Raw genomic sequence first — 14,356 nt, 5'->3', positions numbered from 1 at the left:
ATCATTGCGAATTTCTTCAGGATCAGTAACGTTTGTGTGTTCCAACTTTCATTTCAAATTTAAAATGTACTTAAACAAAGCAACTAAGTGTGTGAAGAGGGAAGAGCTGAACAAAGTGAAAATAGAAATCCTTTCCCGAGTTACGATAGACTGGAAACTTCTGTTATTGACAATGGCAGTCGTGACAAAAGAGAAAAAACACAACCCATGTCAGGTGAAAGGATAGTTCTTGATAGTCCTTTCATTCTCCTCTCTCTCCCATGTGACCATCATTCTCCCCAACATTTGAACATGCTTTCTATTTCTTATAAATTCCAAAGGTGTTTTATCAATCCCAGACTTAGCAAGAACTACTGTAAATTCATGCTTAATTTCTAGGTCTTTTAATATGCAGTTAGCATAAAATCTGTAGAATTTTTGTACTGAGCAATATTAGTAGGCATGGGTACAGCCCCTGTTTAAACTGAAGAAAGGAATGGATATGTTCAGCTGTGACCACTGCCTAGGATCCTACATGGGCCTATAGTGTGGACAGTTCTACCCCAGCATTTATCAAAGCTATATTTATACAAGAAATGCAACTATCCTGCACAGATGGATCTTCTCTACTATAGAACATATGGCCATATTGAAACTATATAGTCTATGGTGTTCAGTGACCTATATAACCAAGTAAATTCCACTGAAATCAATAGGTAGGACTGCTGGTCTAATGTCTCTGCTTTATCTAATGGTGTACTACAGCTAACTGTCAAATGAGAAGGGATAGGGTAGGGGGGAGAAAGGAAATACACATTTTTATCACTTCGGGTCTAATTAACAATAGTATCTGACTTAAGAATATAAAAAGAGTAAGGCTGTATCTAATTAGCACCTCATTGAGGAGCTTCTTACTGCTTCAATCAGTGCATTTTAGGGGAGAGCTTTATAACTTAAAAAACAAAACAAAACAACAAACAACATATATAGGGTTGTGCCTCTCTGCTATTATTTCTGTACTTTCCAATATAGGCAGTTGAGCACATATAATAGAAAAAATAGATTTTTGAGAAATTAAAAATTGGGCATATGAGCATTTTGTTAACTGGACAATGACTACAAGGAGCAACACAAAAAGGTCAGCAGAAGTTGCCTCAAATAGCAGTTCAGAGATGTTGCTTCTGCCATGGTGTTGCTTGGGACACACATGCTTAACCAATGCAAATAATCTAACCTCAGCAAAAATTTGATATAACTTTGACTTCAGCATTTCTGCAGAGTTCAAGACTGATTTTTTTTTCTTCTTTCAGGAAATAAATACACTTATGCACACAATATATTTTAATTCTGCATCTATTTAGTTATAGTTTGGGGTAGGCATGGGGAGAGTGCTCTATGAACCAGCTATCAATTTACAAGTAAGTTCATCAAGAAAAAGGAGTATGACTTCATCATTTTACTTTTTTTCATTGTGGATTGATGAGAGAGAACAAATGCTGGTGCTCAGAAATGATCTACCTGACTTTGTCATATGTAATAAATATCCAGTGATAAATATATTGTCCTGTATAAAAGGTTTGTACATAACTTGTACATGGTTTCATTTTGTATTTTTCTCAGATTAAAATTTATGTATTTGTGTTCTAAAACAAGGGGAGATTTCTGTGGTTTCTTTTCCTCTTTGAGACTGTCTGTGCCCTAAAAAGTAATGTTACAAGCATCGCAAAGTCAATAATGCTTTATTCACAAACCCAGTATTATCAATACTTTGAACTAAGAATGACCCAGCTGCTAAACTCTCTTATTTGCTCTCCAAGACCTTCCATTTTCTAATAATAATCAGTGTAAGCTGCTGTTGAGGAATCTGTGAGAGCTGTAAGAGAATAGTTCTGCTGCAGTAACAAATATCATCCTCATATTGGTTATGTAATCAGACACTTCTGCAGTCTGGTACAATTTAGTTGCTCTAAATGGCTGAACAAAGCATCTCTTGACAACTTCTAATAGCTCAGGTAATTCAATGCATTCAGTGCACCTGAGTGACTGGAAGAGGTGGAGCCAGGATTCACCCCTTCCCAGACCTCATTTCAGGGTGTCACGCTCTAATATAAAGGGAACTCTCTGTGCGAGGGACCAGGGAGCACGACTGTTACCAGTAGTTAAAAATACTCCTGGTCCCCAATAACCTTCAGCTTCCTTTTCAGTTAACAGTATTTGGTCTTCACCACTGAGGCTGACTCTCCATACGTACTCTGTTTCTGATTCTTTAGGAGAGCGGCCAAAATCTCTTTTCAATTTTGCTAGCTCAGTAGCAGAGAAAGGGGTTTCTTTAATGTTCATTTGAGGATCTAAATCCTCACCATTATCTTATGAATACTCAGTTTTTATTAAAGGACGCAACTGAGCTGAGGGAGCTTCTAATTTGTCAATATTTGCCTTTAAACCTTGCAATTCTTCCCTTGGATAAGTTTTCTCTTGAGGTGCACTAGTATCACTAGCATCCTTACCCGTTAACACTTCCCTTAAAATCATTTGCAACAGATCAGAATTATGTTTTTCTCTTTCTAACTGCTTCTCTAGGTTTACAATTTGATTTTGCAGAGCTTTTATCATTTCCTGACTTACTTTAACTGATTCCTGCAGTGCTTGTAAAGCTTCGCTCTCTGCTTTAAGCTGCTGGTCATGGAATTCTATGGCTGCAACCAGAGCCGAACCCAATACCGCACAAATAAATGCCTTTCCTTTCCCAGCTCGGGTACGAGCATTCTTTTGCAGGACATTAATAAGGTCTGAAACACTCTGCAAGTTATGCCAGTTCTGCCGTGCCCAATCTACCCCCGTAAACGAGGGTCTGGCACCATGCCTTTCTAAGAGGTCAAATAATACATCTTCACCTTTCGTAGTGATTGCACTGTCGCTCATTTCTCAGTATGCAAAAAGATCTACACGGAGAGAGGGGGAGAGTACACGTATCCAAGAGCTCGAGTCAAACAAATGCAAATACTCAAATCACTCCTCCATCTACTGAGAGGAGCACGCAAAAGACGAAGAGGATCAAAGGAAATGCTAATATGTCAATCACTTCTCGCTTCCCTGTGAAGCCACACGGAAAAGAAAAACTTCTTGATTCTTGAAGGTTCTTTGATTATGTGTATCGCTGGCGTGAGATTAAGACACAACGGGTCAAATGTTAGCCCAACCGGTTTATTACAAATACTAGTTGCTTAGGGATATGGGGAAAGGAAGGTGGGCGATAGAAAAGAGATGAAAAGCAAGGAGTCTTGGCAGAAAGCAAGAGGGTGAGAGATATCATCACCACTGTGGATCCAGCGAGGTTTGTAGTAGGTCCATTGATCTCAGGAACTTGTCAGGTCACCGCAGGGGATGGGAGATGGCAGCAAGCAGGTCTCAGGGTCCGTCCTAAGTCTCTTCGGGAGTTCTCCTCAAAGATTCTTTGGGAGTTCTTCTCCCAAGTTCTTTTCTGAAAGTTCTTCTCCCCTCCAAATCCTTAGTTCAATGAACGCCTTTTATCCCTCATTTCTCAGGTGATTTTTCCTTTTCTCTTTGTTTTTGTGACATGTCTGGCCCAACAGATAGGCCAGCAGCGGATGTCACCTTCATTGCCATGCAGGAGCATTGTCGTCTTTTTGTGGTGGTCAGCTTCTCCAAGCCTTACCCCCCCAGAAAAGACTATTTGCACCTATTTCTGCTTATCTTTATAACCATAAGCAGAGACAATGAGGCACCGTAACACCCACCTAGATAACAGGCAGTTCAAAGTCTTGACACCAGAAAAGGCCTTACGAAGCAAACTTTGAGACAAAGGAAGACAGTTTCTGTCTTTCACACACGGTTGGCATTGGAAGTGATGGTATCTTCCTGGAGATTCCTGCTTAAGTGAGGTCTTCCAAAGGTAAACTGTGTTTTTTTTTCCTCAGATTTGGTGTCTGTGGCTGCACTATTTGGGCTTGTTTTCACTTCTTGTAGCCTAGGCTTGTGCTGCTCTGCTATTGTTGGTATACTTTCCAACACAGTATAGCAGTACAGATATTTATTAAATATATTCACAAAACTTTAACTACAATTCTTTTGTTTCAGAAAGGGAATATGCATAACAGTAAAATCTGCATACATGCAGATGTTACGTGTGTGTTTGAGATTCTGCTATTTTAAATAAACTTGTTAAAGTCAACGCCATTAATTTTCAGTACAGGAACATCATGTTTTTAATTAATCATAGATCTTGTTAGATACCACAGCACAGAGAGGAAAGATGGAGAATCAAACTGGACCAAAGGGTCTAGTATCTAAAATTCTATTGCTTATTGATAGAAAGGTTAAATTGAGAAACACACTGCAGCTCCTCCCCAAAGAAGTCCTAACTAGCAAGTGGCTTCAGTGACCAGACAGGTTGCTCATACCTTTTACAGATTATGAGGCAAGCCTTCAACACTTTCACAGTATCTGAACTAGGATACAATTGAATTATCTAGTATGTGATAATAGTTCTATTATTTAAATTGAAGTGTATGATTCAAGCTGGAGAGGTGATTCCATGAGCAGAGATTTACACAATAAAGGCACTCTCTTGGGACTAGAAAATGTGCATTGTCTAGAAACATACAGGGGATGCAAGGCTATACTTTAGTTTAGACAAGCTTGATTTTGCTTCCTTGTTTGTTTGCTGGTTGGTGTTTTTCTGTGTTATTTCATGTCCTAGAGTTGTGGGACATAAACAACAGTTCTGATCAAGAGCTAGATTGTAGGGATGGGGAACATGAATGAAATTCCTACTTAACAGCCCAGAGGGGAGATAAGTTTCCATAATCCTCTTGCACCAATACAAAACAAAGCAAAGAAATGAAAAACAAAAAATTCCAGCTTCTTTCCTGTTGTCCCTCACCACAGTCTCACCATTTGCCCCATCTGCACCTCCCATTAAAAATAAGTAAATAAACCTGTATGGAAATAGAAGACTTACCATTTTTTCTTCAAATGTAGGGGATGTTCAGGCCTATTTCTAAGGACTGAAACAAAAATGATCAAAGATCTTACTGAGTCCGTATCCAAATAGCAGCTGTTGCACCTTCCAGAAGTCCCTGCTGTCGTGTTGCTCACCAGTTTTGACTGCAACAGTGAAACAGGACTCATATAATGACAGGGGTAGTGACAAAAATTTTGTGACATGATCTTTTTTTTAATAAATCTACTAATGATACTGCTTGGTAGATCAACTGTATTCCCTTCTCTGATCTTATATGATAAAGGCCAAAATGTTAATAATGGCTAATATTTGTCAATCTCTCCCCAAACACTACAATCCGTAGGCAGAGTTAACACCCGGGGAGGGATCTTACCACCAGACTGTGATGATAGAACAGGTGTGGGCAGCCCATGTGCCAGGATTACATCCCTTACAGCTGCAGGTATTGATGCTGTAGGGTCATGCCGTTGCAGTATTGCTTGCTGAGCAGCACTAAAGCAGCAAATTACAGAGCAGTTGCACCTGGTGTTCCATATGTTACACATTAAGAGACTAACATAAATTATACAGCCAGATTTGTATAGAATCAGTTCATTCTACTTCTCTAAATATAAAGAGGAAGGAACGATTGACTGAATATGAAAAAGATATAATATCTATAGGTGAGAATCCATTTATGTACACATCTGCAACCAAAATTTAGCTTTCTGAGGGTTTTGACAGGGGATGGGCTTTTTTTTTTTTTTTGGTGGTGGTGGGATGTTTGTTGATTAGGAAAAGCTATATATCATCTGATTGCTTGTACTACTCTATCCAGAAAACTGCTGTATGTCAGATAGTTTGGCATTAGTCTGCTTCTAAGCATTATGAACTTATGTGGCCTAAATAAGTGATGTGGTTCTTAATTTCTTTGAAAAATATACTAATTCATGAATCAATCAGCAAGTTCTGTAGCCTTGAGCTCAAAATATAGTCATTACATCTTCTAAAAAGGCAGAGAATATAAAAATAATGTAAAAACATTTCACTATAAGCTGGTAATCCCACAATCTGTAGCTGTAGGCTATAGCCCACCTCCTCAGGACACAACCCATTCCCTCCTAGTTCAAAGTTAAGCCTTATCATGAGGACCTATGCTGTAGGACTCATAGGAGTGAGGTTTTCTTTATCAAGAGGTTTTGACATACACATGGATGTGGCTTTCAATTAAACAGCTGCTTACCATACTTAGAACTTAGCTATTTTTTTTCCCCCTTTAGAAAAAAAGCTGGAGGGAACCTCACTGTAACAGCATAAAGTTCTGCCACCTAGCTAGCAGTAGAAACCTAAACAGTGGTACCTATTTTGGCATGTATCCATCTTGTTGAAACACAGAACCTACCCCACATCCCACACATATAATAAAAGAAGGATCTAAGGAGCCTGAAGCAGGGTGAGGAGCTCATATAATTTGAGACTTAGAGGATTGACTGCCAGTGCCACAGTATTCTGCTGCAAGTTAAGCCTAGTCCAAACAGGAATATGAAGCTGCTCTAAAAACAGATAAAAAACAGGTGGGGATTAAAAATAAGAGGAAGAGAGAAGTAATGTAAATTGCTATTAAAATTAAAGAAGCATCCAGCAGCTCCTGACAGCTTGTTCTATCGTTTGTGTATACTGTGAATTAATATGCAATGAAGCATCTCAGTAGCATCAAAAAGTTTATCATGTTAATGCCTCAAAACTGTGATCCAGATAGACAAAGGACACAAGTCAATCCTGCTCCTTTTATTCAATGTGGCTTCTGTTGTCCTATACTGGAAGAGATACTTTACTCTTGGCCTTACTCAGAGCTGAGCTAGGCAAGCTGTGATGTGAGCTTTTGCTTGTGAGCCTTGCTTGAGGCATGGCATGGATGGAGGGAGTTTTTGAACCCAAATTAACAGTGTGGTTTCTCATTCAGGTCCTTTGCTAGGCCTGTTGGATGCCTGATTGTTTGCTGGCATTCTAGTGTGGAAATCTGCAGAGGCTGCATAGCTAGGACCTGTCATTTTATAGCATGAATTTGCTATGAGAGAGAACTTATGTAATTGCTTCCTACAGAGATTTAGATGATTTCACTGGCTCACATTTGTAACTCAAGTGAGAGAATCTCTACAGTGTATAAGAAAGGATCCATGTATTCACAGGGAATATTTGATAGAATTACCCAAGTTTTTATCCTACTTCTTCTCTTCCTTTCCTCCTCATCTTCTTAAAGATTGGTGACTGACAAGATATTGATAGCAGATACTGTCCCCATCAGAGAGAGGATCAAGAGGAAAAAAAAATCTATAGAGTAATATTTTCCTGTCTATCCTCTGTCACTTAGCTGTCTCTTTCTCCTAGAAAGGGACTCCAGACCTGACACCACTGCTTATTTTTCAAATGTAGCTGACCTTTCTGTGGATTCACGGAGTCCATTATTCTGAATTAGTATTCAGAACTTCTTTGTTACATGTAATGGTTCTGTGTTATCTTTCATATAGGAAGTGAGTTTGAAAGGCTTTTGGAAGACCTTCCAAAGAGGCATTATGAATTATGTATCTAATAATCTGACTATGAAAGAGGGGTGGGGTGGGAGGGCTGGCTGGCTGAGAAGAATGGGTCAAACAACTAAATGACATCCAAGCATAACACAATAGGAAATAACAGGTAGATTTCATCTGCAAAGATTTTACACAGTTGTGGATACACTGGAGAAGACTTTAATTACGTATCCTCGAGCAATTGAAGCAAGTATTGTCTGCAGCTAAGCCAGGTCCTGAGAATTATTTCTGGCTCCACTACATGATCTTTAAAATCACTCCTTCTCACCTTTCCCAGCTCCTGCCCACCATAGAGCACAAAAACATAAATATATTATTGTAACTTCTTTTAGGAACATCTATTATGCCTAAATTTTTGTCTACCTCTGGGTGCAGTTTGCCTGTTTCTACTTCCTCATTTATTTCCACAGCTAGACACTAGTGTCCAGTAACCAGACACTTTCCATCTCTGTCAAAAGATCTTATGATCAGTGGGAGAGTGAGTTCAGAGTATCCCAGTGGATGTACTTTATTCAGTTCCCACTTTCTCTTCCTGCTTGGAAGAAGGAACTCTTATTTCTAACATTTTTGTCATCTTAGAGTCTCTACAGAGGACTGCAAATCAAACCACAGTAAAGACTTGTAAAATAACCTTTTGTTTTTGAAGTTTCTTACTGCTGAGGAACTGTAAACAGGTTTTTTTTTTCATTCTATTCATTTGAATGTTATCCAGCACACTTCTAACTTCTTGTGGCTGCAGTACGTATTTTGAAATGCATTACCTCAAGATACAGTGAGAAACAAACCAGTAAGTGTTAGTTTAAGTGTAAATCAAAGTCTTTAAATGTAGAACGCATAATCCAGGTGTGCAGGCTGATTTAGGTGTCCTCTCCTCTCCCACCCTCCCGGTTTACACCTCAAATGCAAATATTTCTTAAAAGCCAGGATTGTGGTGCTTTAAAGTCTGGAACGGAAGGAAACAGTACTGGTTATTTACTTTAAAGATAAATTTGTAATACCAGCTGCAGACAAGAAAGGTGATTATTTGCACATACATAACAATTTCCTGCTAAGGAAGAGCTCATTTCAAAGATAACTTTTCCTTATGATGCACTTTTTGAAGTGTGCTGTAAAAATTAATTTTCAATTCCACACTGCATGTGATCAGCCATCTCTGTTCTGTTTGTTCATAATGCACAAACTTCATCACTTCTGTGATATTCTACTTGGGTAATGTAATCTTCCAGCATTTCATCATACTTGTGAGGGAGGGATAAAAAGTGTGGAAGACATTGAAACCCAGAGGAATCCAGAAAGTCATCAGGTTAGGCTACCTGACCTACAGCCTCACACTGTTGAATGGTTTCCTGAGAAACATCATTTTTGAAAATCAAATTATTACAAAACACATGGACTTAATGTGAGCCTGGAAGGAGAGGGAAAAGAGCTACTTAAGTGCGGAGACGTTTATGGCTGGGAAGGTTTAATAGAAGAGAGAATTTGGAGCTGGGGTGAGATTTTGGTAGCTGGGTAGCTCAGACGTTTGTATGGATGATAAACATGACAAAGAAACCCTTTTAAATTCACTAATTGCTTCAGCATTCATTGTTTCCCTTCAGGTTTCTGCAAGGATACAACAATTTATCTCTTTAGGTTTTGCAGATGCTTTCTTGGGCTTCAAATCTGTCCAAAGAATTTGCAGGCAAGATTGTAGTACCAAGCACTGAAACTTTTTTACAATAATTTGATTCAAGTTGTTGTAGCTGGACATTCAAAAAATGCTCTTAACACATACTTGAATGACTGTGGGGCATTTTGTAGGGAAATCAGTGAGCTAGGCTATTTAATACTTAATTGGCATCTCAAATCTCACTGAAAAGTAACTGCTCATCTCAGGATAAAACCAATTGCTTAAAGGAAAATCTCTAAGCCAGCTATCAGCCTCATGTCCTTTTCTTGAAAAAGTCAGAATTGTCTATATAAACGAAAATCTACTCTTTGTTGTAAAACACACTTTTCATACCCTTTTGATAGGAAATTCCAAGATAAGCCTATATATAGATATATATATATATTTTTAAACAAGGGTCACAGTATTTCAAGCTCCAGTTCATTTTCCTAGCAAAGATAATGCCACAATCTAGATACATAATTCATCAGCAAAACATTCTTGTTTTTACCCCCTATGATGTGTAACTGTAAGTTGTGTGTTAATACTTATATTACTTCTTTCTACTGTTGAAATACACCTGAAGAATACAGATCAGAGAAGTCCTCTTTTACACCTCTAGCTGACGGTGCATATGAATCTTGGAAGAGGTGGATACAAAATTTACTCCTATTGTCCCCCTGAAGCATTGAGGCGTGCTGCATGGTGACCATAGGAGAGTTTATGTGTGACCTCAGCTATGATGTAATTCCAGCCCTCACCACCACTTCCCCCTCAGCCCCCCCTTCCCATGAAAAGTACTTGCAATTATGATTGTATGTATGATTTGCATAAGTAGCTATTTTTTTTTTCTTTCTAGTGTGTCATAGTGTGTCACCGTCTTTTGTGATCTGTTCAGTATTGTTGGAGGCTGCAGGATTAGTTAATCATTCTCCAGCAGTTCTTATATCAACACATCTCTACCCTACTGGCCTGCTTCTAGTGGGTCTGAGATTCTCCAGACAGTTAAATCACCTGTCCCTTGCTGATAAATGCTGTGAAGGCATAATAATAAGGACTTGGCTAAGACCATTAATTTAGGGCAAAAATAACATTATTTGATGACTTTCAATATTTAAATCCCCAGACTGAGTGGTACAATTCTGGTAAAGCTTGTGCTGCTGGACACTGACTTATTGCTGTGTCTGAATCAAGCAGCATACTCCAAAACTGTGTTTACTTTTCATGGGTACTATGAAAAGGGTACTATGGGGTTTCATGGGTACTATGGGCTGTCTCATTTCATTATATCCCATTTTCATAATATCTTCAAAAAATCTATCATTTAATTGTTTTCTTACTGTAAAATGCCCAGCTTTATTTACTTGTTAGTAGTCAATGATAAATTATGAATCTTTTATTTTGTTCTTTTACCCTAAGTTCTTAAACAATATTTTTCTCAATCACAGAGTTGATTTAAGGAATTTCTGCTTGCATTCTGTTGCCCCCTCTTCCCCTATCATAGACACATTGTCACCCAAGAAAATGATTCAATATAAATAAGTTCTACTCAGTGTTTTTCCAGTAGCTCTACATGCTCCCCATTATGTGAAGCTTTTACTTTATGTGGAGCGTTGTGGTACCAATATGCTACAACACAGTTTTCCATTCAGAATGCATAGCTGAAGGAACACATCTGTATCATGTCTAATTTAAAAATGTCTAAAATTTAATTACCTGGGTTCTACTGGTATTTAGACATAGAAGGTCTTCATGAGCTCTGTGGATGTGGAAAAAAAAAAAGGATTTAAAAAGCCACTTCATGACATGAACAAAGAAATAGACATTGCTTAAGACATTTAAGGGAGGGATGAGGAACATCATTAGCAAACCTCATGCTGGGGAAAGTACTGCAAAGGAGAAGCTAGAGAGCAAATGGTCAAACACTAAAATATGAACGAGAAAGCTTTATCTGAGAAAAGGAAACCAACTGAAAACAAAGGGAACAGAGAGAACAATCATAAAGGAGTTCAAGATTGGTGCAGAATGATCAGGACAAAACTAATGAGCTTTTTGTCAGGCTTTAAAATCGACTGATCTACCATGTGCTTCAGCGAACTGCGATTTCTTCCCATAGCAAAGCGGATGACTTTTTATCAGATGTGTCACTTGGTGAAATAATTGCCAGCAATAATAGTGCAATAGCAGCATACCCAGAGCACAATTTATCCATGTCTATTCTATCTTTCAACTTCAAAGCTTCTACTGCCTCACAGATCACATCAAAATGACACCTCTGTCATTAATGACAGTGGTCTAATGCAATACAGAGAAGTCAAATCGCTTCTCCAGATAGGAAGAACGCTCTTGTACAGAAACTTAGCGTGGCACAGACCTTGACATTCATATTCAAATGTGTATTTGTGGGGAAGAGGGTGGGTTTGGCATACAGATTTATTCATATTTGAAACAGCTTGATTTTAGAAAGCACAAAAATCTCTAGGATTAGAAGAGAGGGGAGCTAAAGTATCACAGAGAAATTTAATTAATGCAAAGTGAATGCCCAAATTTCTGTTGCCTTGGCCCACAGCAATGGTTAGACTGTGTCACAAGCCAGAGACGTGAACTGTTTTTGAAGAAAGAAACAAAGAAGCAATTCAAACAGAGATAAACACACCTTAAGATGCTCACAATGCCTTTGATAGCAAAAGCAAGTGCTTTCTGATTCTCCAGAAACAGTCCATACTATTGTGAGGAGCCTCTTGGTGGTCATTAGACATCTAAAGAAGAAAGTCTGACAACTGCAGTTCTCATAGAGAAAAAAAAAGTTTATCCACCACAATCAGTGGTATATTTTCACTTGATTAGTATATAATGCAAGTATCTGACTCGGCGTGACTGTGAGGTTTTAAATGATGGTGGCCTTGCCTTGAATGTAGGCACATCTGAGATGCCTAACTTGTAAAACTTGTACTGCAATTACATGGACTTGATCCTAGGCTATGCTAATGGGCGAGGGGGGTTTAATGTTTCTGGGTGGGCCATTAGGATACTGTGTTTTTCGGACATAAAGAAACAGCTCCCAGTTTTGTTCTGAAAAATTGGTTGAGAGTTTCTCCAGATCTGTCATCAGTCAGAATTTATTTTCTTTTTTACTTTAACTTTGTTCACATCTTTAGTTTTGTTTAATGCTTTACTTTATTGACTGCCTGAATTACCTTGTCTTCTTTCCTTATTTTATAATACTTGTTAAATAAGGAATAAATATCAAAGAAAGCAGTTGGAGTCAAAGCTACGATTGGGCTTGTCTGGATACCACAGTGTTGTGTAGAAAGGTTTTTTTTGTTCCTGACCCACAGTGAAGTATCATGCAATTGTTTCCAGTGGATGTTATCAGATACTACAAATTGCTGAAGACCAGAATATTTCCATACACACATTTGAGAAACACCCCTAAGGAGTGTATGTATATGTGGAGGTATAAAATACCTAGGAATTCTCCATAGAGACCTGCCCTTTGGTGTCTTGCCCTATTTCATTGTCACTGGCTGGTTTGAGCCTGAAACAAGATACTGCACGTGCAAGTGTTAAATAAAGCTCTTAAATTTTCTTATCTTCAGTTTAATTTATCGGAAGAGTTCTGATACCCAAAACCTCCATTTTCTCGAAGGTCAGGAGTTGTACATGAATAAATATTGGAAGTATCTCCCACCTGTCCTGCCACAATGGTTCACCTTTTACCCATAGTGATGTTGTCTAAGGCCAAAGAAATAATAAGCCTTCACTGCTGTTTGTGCTCAGAGTTTTTAATTTAACCTTCGTACACTCCACACTGGTAAAGTATTACTACGTTTAATTGGTACCAACTAGCTTGTACTGGCCAGCATGCTTCAGTGTCAGCCATCTCATCATTTGTGAAACACTGATGCTTTTCCATCCATCCTTTTCATCTTGTGTAAATCAGAACAGCTCACACTGAAAGGAACTAGTTCCAAACATCCTGGCATGGACAGCACTGCCAACCACCAGATCAGGCTGCCTAGGGCCCCATCCAACCTTGAACATCTCTAGGGATAGGGCATCCAAAACTTTTCTGGGCGAAATATTCCAGTGCCTCACCTCCGTCTGAGGTAAGAGTTTCCACCTCTTACCTAACTTAAATCTCCTGTCCCCTACTTAGTAGGCATTCCCCTTTGTCCTATAATTATCAGGCAGTGAGAAAAGTCAGCCTCCCTCCTGTTTATAAGCTCTCTCAAGGAGACATTTAGGTCTTCTCAGAGCCTTCTCTTCTCCAAGTGGAACAAGCCCAGCTGCCTTAGCCTTCCTTCATAAGAGAGGTGCTCCAGTGTGCTGAGCATCTCTGTAACCCTTCCCTGGACTCACTGCAACAGCTCTGCATCTTTCTTGTGCTGGGGGGCTGCAGGCTTGAACACAGTACTCCAGATGGAGCCTCACTGGGGCATAGTAGCAGGGGAGAATCACCTTCCTTGCCCTGCTAGCCTCTTGTGATGTGGCCTAGGATACAGTTGGCCTTCCAGTCTGTAAGTACACACTACTGGCAACATCCTGCGCTTGGCCTTGTTAAACAGCCTTAGATTCTCATCTGCCCACCTTTCAATCCTGTCTAGATCCCTCTGGATCACATCCCTTCCTTCATTTTGTCAACCCATCATTTAGCTTGATGTCCTCAGAAATTTTGCTGAGGATGTATTCAATCCCATTGTCTATGTCTTTGGTAAAGATGCTGAAAAGCACCAGTCTGAAGACAGACACCTCTCATCATTGGCATCCACCTGGATATAGAGCCCTTGATCATCTTGGTCCTTTGGCTGTGACCATCCAACCAATTCTTTATCCACTAAATAGCCCAGCCTACAAATCTTCATGTTTCCAATTTAGAGACAAGGATGTGCAGAACCATGTCAAAGGCTTTCCACATGTCCACGTAGATGACATCAGTTGCTCTTCCATTGTCCACTGATACCATAGAAAGCACGCCACAGAAAATGGGAGTTTATGTTTTCCTTTTTCCGCTCACAAAGGACTTCACTTAACAGCCATAACTTTTCAAATATGATGGAGATTTTCTTGTCAATCACATCAGCTAGTTTCTTCAGGATGCTAGGACAAATGTTATTTGGCCCCATGGGCTTGTATCCATGAAGTGGTCTTGGACTTGGTCTGATCTTACAGCGGGAA

The sequence above is a fragment of the Cyrtonyx montezumae genome, unplaced genomic scaffold (genome assembly GCF_038088225.1).
Source record: "Cyrtonyx montezumae isolate F1298 unplaced genomic scaffold, pur_monq_1.0 scaffold_4, whole genome shotgun sequence".
Taxonomy (NCBI): domain Eukaryota; kingdom Metazoa; phylum Chordata; class Aves; order Galliformes; family Odontophoridae; genus Cyrtonyx; species Cyrtonyx montezumae.
Note: the sequence above shows the minus strand (reverse complement) of the source record.